The 13,656-nt window shown below is 40.6% G+C and overlaps 1 protein-coding gene across 38 annotated transcripts in view; it reads right to left on the bottom strand.

Annotated features, from left to right (window-relative positions):
- ZNF438 (zinc finger protein 438) overlaps window positions 1–13,128 on the bottom strand; it is a 194,103-nt gene extending 180,975 nt beyond the window's left edge. For 19 of the 38 annotated variants that reach the window (XR_008668741.2, XR_010135240.1, XR_010135241.1 and 16 more), the window contains exon 1: window positions 12,546–13,109. The gene's annotated coding sequence lies outside the window, so the exon portion shown is untranslated. Of the gene's footprint in view, window positions 1–4,137; window positions 5,135–12,545 lie in introns of those variants that run through there. The other 19 variants (XM_055351967.2, XM_063710232.1, XM_063710230.1 and 16 more) reach the window with 11 other exon arrangements.
- Between the last annotated feature and the right edge of the window lie 528 nt (window positions 13,129–13,656).

Raw genomic sequence — 13,656 nt, 5'->3', positions numbered from 1 at the left:
TCTCTAACCTCATCTCCTAATATTCTTCCCATAAAATAAATACCAAATGTATTAAAAACCAATGTATAAAAGGTAAAACTATAATGCTAATGAAAGAAAAAGTTAAATAACATATTTGCAACCTTGGGATGACGAAAGATTTCTTCAAGATCTCAAAAGCATAAACATGGAAAAATTTTGATGGCGTCAACTTTGATGAATTGGATACCACAGACAAAATTAGAAGATAGGCAAAAGACTGGAAGAATATGTTTGCAACATCTAAAAAGGCAAGGGATTAAAATCCAGTGTATGCCAAGAACTGCTGCAAAAACAACAACCAAAAGATAGAAAGTGCAATTGAAAATCTGACAAAAAGGCAGAGGCAGACAATTCACAGAAAGTGAAGTTAAGTTTGCCAGATAATATACAGGATGCCCCACTGAATCTGAATTTCAGATAAATAATTATTGTTTTTTGTAGAAGCGTGTCCTGCATATTGCATGGCCCATACTTACACTAAAAATTTATTTGTTGCTTACCTGAAACTCAACCTTAACAAGGTATCTGTATTTTTATTTGCTAAATTTGGAACTGTAAGTGAAATCCATACAAGTAAATGAAGAGAATCTCACTCTCACTCACTAGTAATTAAAAAAATGCAAATTAAAATTTGAGCTACCATTTTACCCATTATACCAGCAAAGACTAGAAAATAAGGCTTTTATTGAAGAACATGTAACTCTTTTTTTCCATTTTACTACAAAAGATAACCTAACCTAAGATTCTTTATCATATCACTAGGCAAATAAGAGCCCAACTATTCACTGCATGTACACAGAGAAAAACACATTTCAAATCCATTTATTTCATACTGCAGATAACAAGGATAATGCTAGTAACCATATTCAGGAATCAATTTTTTCCTAGGAATTTTAAGTACATATTTAGCGTGAACCTAAAATAATCAAAAGGGTGAGATTGTAGTTTAGAGTTTATTCAAGCACAAAGGTTGAGGACTGCAGCCAGGGACACACTTCCAAGTTGCCTAGCTGAGTGCTCCAGAAAACAAAAGAGAGTCTCAAGTTTTTAAAGAAAAAAAGGACGAATCAGGAGAGGCAGCAATTACAAAAGCTGTTCATCAGAAATTCTCATTGGTTTACAAAAATAACATTGCTTGGTGATTGGATATACGTTGTTGAACTACAGGGTATATGGCATTTTATGGGTACTTGGCGTCAGTTAGTCTGGAGCCCCAATAGCAAGCAGCTTGAAGAAGTCATTATTTAGCTCTAGGGGGAATGAGATGTGACTGCTGTTACATTTTAAATTCCTTTCTGGGCCTGATGGTTTAAAGGAGGTTGCATTCCCAAATAAAAAGGATTTTTTTATTTCTCCTTAGTATAAATTTATAAAGTTTAACTGTTAAAGATAACAGTGTTTGAATATCTTTTAGTAGTTAAACAACAGCTCTGTCAAAAACAATATTACTTATTGTTCATAATGTTAATGTTATATTATAAATAATTTTATAATATATTAACTATAGTATTAATTTTCACACTAGGCTAAGATTAACCTCTTAAGGTTAACTATCATACAGGTCAGAAATTCGGTCTGTCAACAGAGACAAGAATCAGACTTTACATTTTCAAAGAGTGTTCCCATAAAAATATCTAAATCACACATAGTTTTACCACTGGATTATTCCTACCTGGAAGGCAGGAATGAAGGTATGACACAAAAGCTGTAGATTAAGGAAGGAAATAGGGGCTGCATATAAAAACAACAGCAACTTTTTTTTTTTGAGACAGGCTCTCACTCTGTCACCCAGGCTGGAGTGCAGTGGCGCAATCTCAGCTTACAACAGCACCCATTTTTTAACATGTTATGAGCTTATTACATATGTAAATACAGACAGCACTTAGGGCATTTAAAAATAAAACTTCAATACAAAAAAGAAATTACACCAAAAACTCATTCTGACTTCTATAACTTCTAAGATAATGAATGCCCTAAATTTATTTTAACATCTCCATAGGAAAATAATAATTTAAAATATTACTGTGAAAGATCAATTTAGAAAAATGTTTTGTCACAGAGTAAGTAGTTATAGATAGTACAGTAGTTCTTTATTTCATACTGAAAAAGAAAAATATTCTAAATAAATGTTAAACAACTGAAATATTGGGTTGGTGCAAACGTTCATTGCAGATTTTGCATTGTTGGAATTTGCCGTTTGATATTGGAATACATTCTTAAAATAAATGTGGTTATGCTATATATCATTTTAATGGACATTTCTCACTTTGTTTTTTTTTCTTAATGATTTATTATTTGCTGTTTACTTTATATTTATTTTAGACTATGGAAATGATGTTAGACAAATAGCAAATTCCAGCGATTTTCTTATTCGGGGTCAAAATGGTTCATAAAGCAGCAGAGACAACTCACAACACCAACAACGCATTTGGCCTAGGAACTACTAACAAATACTACCAAAAACTACACCACAATACATTGGTGGTTCAAGAAGTTTGGCAAAGGAGACTCAAAAATGAGGAACATCATTGGCCTGCCATCAGAAGTTGACAAATGACCAACTGAGAGCAATCATTGAAGTTGATCGTCTTACAGCTACGTGAGAAGCTGCCAAAGAACTCAACATTGACCATTCTATGGTCGTTTGGCATTTGAAGCAAATTGGAAAGTTGAAAAAGCTCAATAAATGGGTGCCTCAGGACCTGAAGGAAAATTTTTTAAAACTGTCATTTTGAAGTGCCATCTTATACTACACAACAATAATGAACCATTTCTCAATCGGATTGTGACGTGTGACAAAAAGTGGATTTTATACGACAACTGGCAACGACCAGCTCAGTGGCTGGACCCAGAAGCTCCAAAGCACTTCCCAAAACCAAACTTGCACCAAAAAAAGGTCATAGTCACTGTTTGGTGGCCTGCTGCCGCTCTGATCCACTACAGCTTTCTTCTTTTTTTTTTTTTTTTTTTTTTTTTGAAATGGAGTCTCACTCTGTCACCCAGGCTGGAATGCAGTGGTACAATCTCAACTCACTGCAACCTCTGCCTCCGAGGTTCAAGCAATTCTCCTGCCTCAGCCTCTCAAGTAGCTGGAACTACAGGTGCACACCACCATGCCTGGCCAATTTTGTATTTTTAGTAGAGACAGGGTTTCGCAATGTTGGCCAGGCTGGTCTCCAACTCCTAACCTCAGGTGATCCACCCACCTCGGCCTCCCAAAGTGCTGGGATTACAGGCGTGAGCCACCACACCTGGCCCACTACAGCTTTCTGAATCCTGGTGAAACCATTACATCTGAGAAGTACACTCAGCAAATCAATGAGATGCACTGAAAACTGCAACACCTGCAGCCAGCGTTGGTCAACAGAAAGGGCCCAGTTCTTCCTCATGACAATGCCCAACCGCACGACACACAACTAACGCTTTGAAAGCTGAATGCATTGAGCTATGAAGTTTGCCTCATCCACCATATTCACCTGACCTCTTGTCAACTACCACTTCTTCAAGCATCTCGACAACTATTTGAAAGGAAAATGCTTCCAAAACCAGCAGGTTTTTGGAAAGCAAAAAATGCTTTCCAAATCCCAAAGCATGAATTTTTAAGCTACAGGAATGAACAAACTTATTTCTCATTGGCAAAAATGTGTTGATTATAATGCTTCCTACTCTGATTAATAAAGATGTGTCTGAGCCTACTTATAATGATTTAAAATTCACGGTCCAAAACCGCAATTACTTTTGCACCAACCTAATACTTTATATAAATGGTACTATGATCTAATAATTATAGTAACACGATTTGCAAATACTAAAATATTTTGCTTGCCTTGTTCTATAAAATATATGCAATATAATCACTAATCCTTCATAATGTTGATAAGAATACTTTCCAAGTAACATTCAAAAAGTAATCACTTCCAGATGTATCTCTAATAACAGCAAAAACAACACACTTCTAGGTCTATAATTCGGCATCTATCAAGACTAATTGTGGCAGGCACACAATATAACACACTCCCAAAAGAGAAAAAAAATAGACATAACCTTCACCATAGACAGCACAGCCTTCACCATAATTTTTAAAGCATTAATATATTTCCACAAATAATATATTACCTGTTGAACTACATATAAAAATAATCCTTGAGGCAGCCTGGGTTCCAAATATATTGTCCTGAAATTGACAGACAGAAAACAAGTGATATTTGTACATCCATTTTTCTTTTAGTTTCAGAAGAAAAGCAAAATCAAAAGTATGTTATATTAGCGCCATAGCTAACATTAACATGTTTGACATAAAAAGTACGTATTCTTCAACTTCAAGAAAGGAAAAGATTGTTCTTTGGCTCTAGTCCTAAGCTGGAAACAAGTAACCACAAAACCAGTTTTAAATCTACCCCAGTCAATCCATCCTTAAAGTCTACTCAATCTTTCCACTTAAGCACTTTGCCAACAAAGTAAGCCAATCAGCAACTGTCCCGCTTCAGTACCTTTGCTCCTCAAAGCCGGTCAGTCTCTAAACTCTAAGTTTAAAGCTGGCTAATCCTTAAATTTTTGCACTTTTCAAAATCAGCCAATCTCAAACTCTGTGCTTCCTCAAAACCCTACATAAAAACGTCTCTGCCTGTTTAAAGGACTGTCTTCTGCAAGCACGGTTCTCCCCTACCCAGCAAGTATGGTTTACCAAAACTCAGGTAAGTTTCTACTTAAGTCAAATTAGAATAGGCTTACAAACACTGAATTACCAATGATTCAAGTGGCAACATGAGTGTCAAGAAACCTAATTAAGTTAGGCAAAGATTCTGTGAATTTATCCAGAAACTGTCAGATTTATTTATTGGAGAATATCTGAAGACGCAGAATAGCTCAGTGGAAACAGCCAAACTACATTATGAGTTGGGTGGCACTGAATAGGTTATTTAATATCTCTAAACCAACTTCCTTTTCTATAAAATGAGAGTAATAACTCTATTTCACAGTACTGTCAAGAAGATTAAATGGGATAACAATAACTGGTAACTTTAAAAGATTCCTAGGTATGGCCGAGCGCAGTGGCTTATGCCTGTAATCCCAGCACTTTGGGAGGCGAAGGCGGGCGGATCACGAGGTCAGGAGATCGAGACCATCCTGGCTAACACGGTGAAACCCCGCCTCTACTAAAAAAATACAAAAAATTAGCCGGGCTTGGTGGCGGGTGCCTGCAGTCCTAGCTACTAGGGAGGCTGAGGCAAGAGAATGGCGTGAACCCGGGAGGCGGAGCTTGCAGTGAGCCGAGATCGCGCCACTGCGCTCCAGCCTGGGCGACAGAGCGAGACTCTGTCTCAAAAAAAAAAAAAAAAAAAGATTCCTAGGTATAAAGTTCTAGATTTGCTTTCATCACTAACTTGCTAACACATATGGAAAGTCATTTAACCTAAGTCTGTTTCTTCATTGGTCTAATAGTGAGGATAATGCATGCCCTACACATTTTATGGGCTGTTTGTAACAATCAAAAATGAAAATTAATGTGAAAAGGATTTTGATAGATATAAACCATGAAACTGTGAAATAGCTAATTTAACATATACAACAATAAAGGGAATTCACACTAGGAAACCTGTTACAATCCAGGATTATATAAAGTCCAGATTAAATTAATTTTAGTAAGAAAAATATTCATAGCCAAAAACAAATACAAAACCACTAGACACACTAGCAACCAAAAAAATTCAAGGCTACTATTATTAGCTCCAAGAATTATTTCCCATTCAGTACATGAACCAAATTAGCTCAGCTATCCAACAAACTAAAAGCAGTACAACACAATCCTTTGTCCAAGTCAGGCATTTGCCACTTAAAACTACCACCTCCATTTCTAAAGCAAAAAAAAAATAAAAAATAAAAAAGGAGGAACAGAAGGAAGGAGGGAGTGAAGGAAGAAAAGATATTACAGAATTTCTCAACATCAGGAATACTGACATTTTGAACTGGATAATTTTCTGTTGTTGAGAAGTTATCTTGTACATTGTGAGACATTCAGTGACATGCTATAATGGCCTCAATCCACTAGATGCTAGGAGTAATGCCCCCACACACAAATGTGACAACCAAAAATGTTTTCTAGACATTGCCAAATGTCCCCAGAGTGTGTTGGAAAGTAAAAAATCATTCTGAGTTCAGATTCTTCACAGTATCATCTTCCAGTATTTATTTCACACTGCTTGGTGGCTTGCAATGCAGACTGAAATTAATAGCTTTGCAATTTAAGAACCAAATAAGAAAATACTCCCTGTAGAATGGTAACAACTTGAAGAATAATAGCTACGTAGTTATGGTTAAATTATTCCTTTCATCGACATACTGGTTTTGCTTACTATTCCCTAAGAATTTTCTTCTGGGTGTTCTTTTGGGGTTAAAACTTGGTTAACCTGTCACTAAAGCTTAGTCTCCACCTAGACTTACTAATTATTAGCCATTAGTGTAATGTGTTAAAATCAAACCTAAAGATTTTAGTTTCTAAGCAACCAAATGTGAAATGAAGCAAAAATAAGTGCTACTTATATAAATTATTTAAATATATTCAAACATTTACAGTGTAAAGTACACAAGCATCCAGCTACTACTACAAATATATATGAGTTGAAGATAATAATGCAAAAATAACAGTGACTGCAAGAAGTAGAATTTTGACAAAAAGAAGAAATGGGGAAAGGACTCCCTATTTAATAAACGGTGCTGGGAAAACTGGCTAGCCATATGGAGAAAGCTGAAACTGGATTCCTTCCTTACACTTTATACCAAAATTAACTGAAGATGGATTAAAGACTTACATGTTAGACCTAAAACCATAAAAACTCTGGAAGAAAACCTAGGCAATACCATTCAGGACATAGGCATGGGCAAGGACTTCATGTCTAAAACACCAAAAGCAATGGCAACAAAAGCCAAAACTGACAAATGGGATCTAATTAAACTAAAGAGCTTCTGCACAGCAAAAGAAACTACCATCAGAGTGAACAGGCAATCTACAGAATGGGAGAAAATTTTTGCAATCTACCCATCTGACAAGGGCTAATATCCACCATCTACAAAGAACTTAAACAAATTTACAAGAAAAAATCAAACAACTCCATCAACAAGTGCGCAAAGGATATGAACAGACACTTCTCAAAAGAAGACATTTATGCGGCCAACAGACACATGAAAAAATGCTCATCATCACTGGCCATCAGAGAAATGCAAATCAAAACCACAATGGGATACCATTTCACACCAGTTAGATTGGCGATCATTAAAAAGTCAGGAAACAACAGGTGCTGGAGAGGATGTGGAGAAATAGGAACACTTTTACATTGTTGGTGGGACTGTAAACTAGTTCAAACATTGTGGAAGACAGTGTGGCGATTCCTCAAGGATCTAGAACTAGAAATACCATTTGGCCCAGCCATCCCATGACTGGGTATATACCCAAAGGATTATAAACCATGCTGCCATAAAGAGACATGCACACGTATGTTTATTGTGGCACTATTCACAATAGCAAAGACTTGGAACCAACCCAAATGTCCATCAATGATAGACTGGATTAAGAAAATGTGGCACATATACACCATGGAATACTATGCAGCCATAAAAAAGGATGAGTTCATGTCCTTTGTAGAGACATGGATGAAGCTAGAAACCATCATTCTGAGCAAACTTTCACAAGGACAGAAAACCAAACACCACATGTTCTCACTCATAGGTGGGAATTGAACAATGAGAACACTTGGACACAGGGTGGGGAACATCACATACCAGTGCCTGTCGTGGGGTCGGGGGAGGGGGAAGGGATAGCATTAGGAGACATACCTAATGTAAATGACAAGTTAATGGGTGCAGCACACCAACATGGGACATGTATACATATGTAACAAACCTGCATGTTGTGCTCATGTACCCTAGAACTTAAAGTATAATTTAAAAAATAAATTTAATTAAAAAAAGAATTATATTTAAATGCTCAGTATGTACTATCACTGGGCTAGACACACTGTTTTCAACAATAAATCTTCATATATATAAAAGTACTCATAAAATAGTTTAAAATTTGCTTGTGCAAATGTAAATTTTAAAAGGAATCTGAATTTTATTTACTACCTAGGATGTTATATTTCGCATGGTCAGTGTTAGAAACAGAGGGTCCTGTTGTTTTCAAATAGAACTTACCATCACTCCCCCTCTGCTGGGAGCTACCTGACACAATTAAATAACCATCAACCTGCCCTCACTGTGCCTGAACTTAAAAGTCAATAACACCTGAGCATCAATAGGCTATTGACTATGCAATTTTACTTTATACCATATATGGGTATCTGATGTTCCTGGGAAACTAACTGCAAATGTGGTGTAAATAAAGACTAATCATTTCAACTCCATTAAATGTAGGGAAGCTACAAGAGCAGATTTAAAACGTTGTGAACTACAAAATGAGATGGCACCCCTTTACATTTATGTTAGTAGAGGGCTTCTGTTTAGAGTAATCATAGATCTGGTTATTTAGATACTTTCCCAATGAAAGCTTAAAACAAAATATAATTTTATATATTTTTAAAAATTCTGAAATTAACCATAAAATCTACGGCAGTGCAATTTTATATAATTGTTACATGGTTTAAATTTGAAATACTCATGTTAGGAAGTAACAAAATTGTGACAATTGTTGAGGTTATGGTATGCCATGAAAGATCTACAGGAACAAGACACATCTTCTTTTGTTTGTATCGTTCTAGTCTCCATGTTCTACAATGATCCAGCTATACGAGATGTAATCTGCAATTCCACCTACAATATATATCACCAGATCCCCTTTCTATGACAAAAAAAAATACATGTCAATGTTAGAGATGGTCAGCAAAGAAACTCAAACTTATTCCAATAGGTGGAACTTCAGCATGACACGCTTAAACCGGTGGAAACCTGCCTGAATACTTCACCCAACCCCTCCATCACCCTCTATTATGCAAGCTGCAACATTTCAAGCCAACTCCCTTATTTCTCTGGTGAGCCCTGTCAACACTGAGGTAACAGAACTGGAAAAACTCATCACTTCAAAAGGATAGTCAAATATCAGAATTTATTTCATTTGGTAAAAATTCTATCATTGCCAAATAAAGCTAATGCAAATATAGTAAAATATGCATGATTTTGAGTAATTCTTTTGTGGAAAAGGACTCTTGGGGAGCCTCAACTTCATCCTGCAACAGCTTAGGCATTCTTTTGCCCCTTTGCCCTTTTCATGCCCCATCTCACAAGTCATGGAAGCTGGGGAGGGGAGGGTGCAGAAAACCCAAATGAACTAATCGGCATGTATTTATGCATTTAGTCTACTCTAATTTTATTCCCACAGGTTTTTCCTCATACTCTGCTCCTCTAAGGTAAAGAACTATGTTTTATTCATCTCTGAACTTCCAAAACCCAACCAAATGCCCATTATATAAAGTCATCCCTAACATCTACTACACAGCAGGCACTGGATTAGGGACTAGAGATAGAGAAGTCAAAGAGACAGACCTTGCCCCTACGGAACCTACAGTGGGGAATACCAGATACTGGCTGCATGAACCCAGTCAGGTCGTAATCAAAGACCAGTTAGCACAGTCCCACTGCCTATAATCTTTCTCCCACAGACAACCAAAGCTTGGATGAAAAACAAAAGCATGCTTCCTCTTCAGAAAAATAAATGGGTATCTCCAACCCTGACCACTCCCCTGAGTTCCATATTCACAGGCATACATACTCAACATGTTCATTCGGAGGTGGTTACAGGGATTCAATGCATGGACTCCAAAGCCACACTGCTTAGGTTTGAATCCTAGCTACATCACTCACAAGCTGGGTGACTTCAGACAAGTCACTTATAACCTCCTTTTGCCTCTATTTTCTCGTGCTGTAAAATGGGGACAATAATGGTTCCTTGCACACATAATTCTTATGATGATTAAATGAATTAATATAGGTTAAAGTACTTAAAACCCTGCCTGGGACTCAGTTTACACTTACATAATACTATTTTTACTAGCACTGTTGTTATGACTATGTCTAACAGGCATTTAGAACTTGTGCAAAACTAAATTTGTAATTTTCCTCAGTAAACAGCACCACTATACTTCTAGCTGTTCCAGCCTAAACCTAAAAAATCATCACTTCTCCCTTTTCTTCAAATTCCACATCAGCTCGTTTCCCGTCAGCTCTACCTTCAAAACGTATCACCAATTCTACCGCCTACCATCATCTCCACAACTACCTCCCTCAGCCCAAACCACCATCATTTCACCTGCAGGGCACAGCAGCTTTCTCCCGATTTTCACTCCATCCGACCCACTCTAATCTACAGTTAATTCTCGATACAATAAAACTTAAATCAGACACCAGTCCCTTGATGCAAACCTTCCAATGGTTTTCCATCACAGTTAGAACAACATCTTTACTTCACCACAGCCTACAAGGGACCCCACGGCCTGCCTGGCCCTTGACCATCATTGGCCACTACTTTCCCCCTTCCCTGCTGTGCTCTAAACACTCTCACTCTGTCTGGACCACCTCAGAGCATTGTCCTGTGCTGTTCCTGCTGTGAGGCCGAAAATACAGTCACCTGGAGCCTGGACTCTGAAGTCAGACTGCCCACGTTCAAATAGTCTCTACCACGTTTTAGCTGTGCAACTTTGGCAAATTCTTAACCTTTCTGTGTGTCAGTTGCCTCATCTATGAAAGGGAGATACTAGGTTATATCAAAAGACTTGTAAAAATTTAATTTAGTGTTCAGAATAGTGCCTTACATATGGTAAGCTCTACTTTTTTTAAGTGCTCTTTGCTATTAATTATTCCTCTCTGAAATGTTCTTACCTCAGGCTCTTTCCCTCACACTTCAAGTGTCCCTGCCTTTGAATGGCTTTTCCTGACAGATCCCACCAAAAACAACCTTCCCTGTTCCCCCACTGTCCTTTCTTCCTTCCCTTCACTGCACTTATGACTACCTGAAATTACATTATGCACGTATTGTTCGTTGTCTATTTCCCACTGCAATATGAGCCCTGCTAGGTTGGAGGCTGTCTTCTTTGCTGCTCTATTTCCAGAGATTTCTGACTCACATCTCATCCAGGCTAGGGGACCAATGCGAATCTCCTAATAACAATAGCACACTTAGCCTTTCATTTGCACACTCGTGATCTCATTTGATCCTGGAAAAACCAACAACAGATAAACCATCGGCTCTCATTTTAGATAAGAAAAACAAAGTTCCAAGTTTGCGTGACTTGTCCTTGGACACGAAGCTAGTTAACGAATAGAACAAAAATTAGAAGCCCTGCTTTCTGATTCAAAGGCTCCTCCCGCCCGGATGAAAAGATATCACACTCCTGAAATGAATTTACAGAAATGTGAACTCTCGAGCTCGTGTATAAATACACCCTGAAGTGTGCACAGTATTCTTCCCTTCAAAGTTCCTGAAGAATACTAGTCCCGGAGTTTGAGAGGCATTATAGTCTAGTAATAACTAATCGATAATGTAGTACCCCTTGACCAAAATATTCAAGCAGTCAGATACGATGATTGGATATTCCAAATCGATACAGCAATCCTTAAAACTCTGTGAGTCTGTGTTGTCTATAATGTGCTAGTTCCAGCACACTGAAAGCTTCCTCTGCAAAACCCAGACAAGGGGGGCATTGTAATTGCCAAGAATACCGTGCTAACGATACCTGTTATTTCTTGGGATCCCCATTCTATCAAGTTTAGTGACAACAGTTCGATCACCCAACAGGCTTCAGTGTGGTATAGGATCAGATGGAGGGAAGGTTGTCGGGGGGAGGCAAAACAGTGAAAAAGTTCCCCTTCTACAAGATTCCTGGTCAAATAGCCAGTGGCTACCACATTCCTCAGAATAACCAAGTGTCTGTGTATAAGCTTTCTCCTAGCAAATTTACACACTTGTGTTATCTCACGTGTTCCTAGTGCTGTGGGAACAACCATTAGGGAGGCCAGAGGCTGCTGTACCTCCCTTTTACACAAAAAGAAAACTGAGGCAGCAACTGGTTATCTTATAAATGTGTCCACGACGACTTGGTCACTTGTGGGATCCCAATGGCCAGGACATAGGATTCCTATTCTCTGAGAGGAAGCCTCCATCCCCTACTTAACATGTCAAACTCCAAGGCTGAGAGGGGGAAGAAAAGGAATCTAAGTCCCTTTATCACGGAAGAAAAAAAGGGACTCTCCATTTGGACTTTCCGCCCCTTCTAAGGCCTCGCTCCCAGGGTCGGAGACGCTCCCCGCCCCAGGGGAAAAGGTGCTGGCCCGGCCCCACGGGGCGCGGCCTCGCCTCCCGCACCCCAGGTCCCTCCCGCCCAGCAGGGCGCGCTGCCACTCTGAGCAGACACCTGTCCCTTCGCCACAATCGGCGACTCCCCAAGGAACTGACGCCCCCACAGCCACCACCACCGCCGGGACTGCCAGCTGCCAGCGGGCCCCGCAAGCCCTAGGAGCTGCAGGAATCCTCGTAAACTTACAGTTTTCCTACAGCGTGCGCGTCACGGCGGGGTGACGTCACGGGCCCAGCGTTCGGGGTGGTCAGGCCACCGGGCGCGGGCCGCTAGGCCCCCAGGCTCCGCCCTCGCCCCGCCCCCGGCGCCGCGGCGGGAGACACGCCCCGAGCTCCACGCCCTCGAGCTCCACGCACCTCCCCGTAGCAGACACCCCGCGCAGGCGCAGACGGCCTCTGCGCCCGCATGCCGGTGGGCTTCGCCGGCCGGGGCGCCTGCGGCGGCGGCTGCTCTACCAAAGCCTCACTCAAAGCCTGAAGTCGGGGTTAGAGGAGGAGGAGGGGCCGACAAAAGGGGACGGAGACATTCAGAAACACCGTAAACAAGCTGTCGCCCTGGGGGCTGGAGTAAGACGCTTGGGTTGTGAGGTAGTTTTTCCACAGACATTGCCCGCCTTCCTCACGTGTTCGTTAAAAGTTCTCCACGTGTGGAAACAGCCATTTGCTCTCCATCAGGTGCCGGCGGGTCCTCAGCCCTGAAAAGACAGCTCTCCCAGGGTCCCTCGCTCCTCCCCGGCTCGACGCGGCTCCCGCTAGACTCCGCCCAGACCCCGAGCAGGCCCCGCCCATCTCTTGGCTATGCCACTCCCACGCCCACTTAGGCCTTGCCCCTGGGTCCCGCCCTTCCGGCTCCGGCCCTTGGCTCCCGGCTCCCGCGGGCCCCCACCTGCCCTTCTTGCCCTGGCGCCGCATCCAGCCCAGCCCGTTTCTTGCAGATTTTAGCTTCTCCCTTGCCTGCCGCCTTTCCCGTTTCGGCTCGGTGAAGCTACCTATGGGTTGCTGTTCATTTAACAAACGGTGATCCGGATAAACATGTTCACTTCTTCGCCTGGGCAAACTTTCCAGCCCCCGACCCACTCATGTCACGATACTTTCCCGTGTCCAAGTCCGGCTCTCTGCTCCCCACTTTTTTTTTTTTTTTTTTTTTTTGAGACAGAGTGTTTCTCTGTCTCCCAGGCTGGAGTGCAGTGGCGCGATCTCAACTCACATTACCCCCTGCCTCCCGGGTTCAAGCGATTTTCTTGCCTCAGCCTCCTGAGTAGCTGGGATTACAGGCGCGCGCCACCACAGCCGGCTAA

This window comes from Gorilla gorilla, chromosome 8 (assembly GCF_029281585.2).
Source record: "Gorilla gorilla gorilla isolate KB3781 chromosome 8, NHGRI_mGorGor1-v2.1_pri, whole genome shotgun sequence".
In the NCBI taxonomy this organism is placed as follows: domain Eukaryota; kingdom Metazoa; phylum Chordata; class Mammalia; order Primates; family Hominidae; genus Gorilla; species Gorilla gorilla.
Note: the sequence above shows the minus strand (reverse complement) of the source record. Positions and strands in the feature narration are given on the sequence as shown.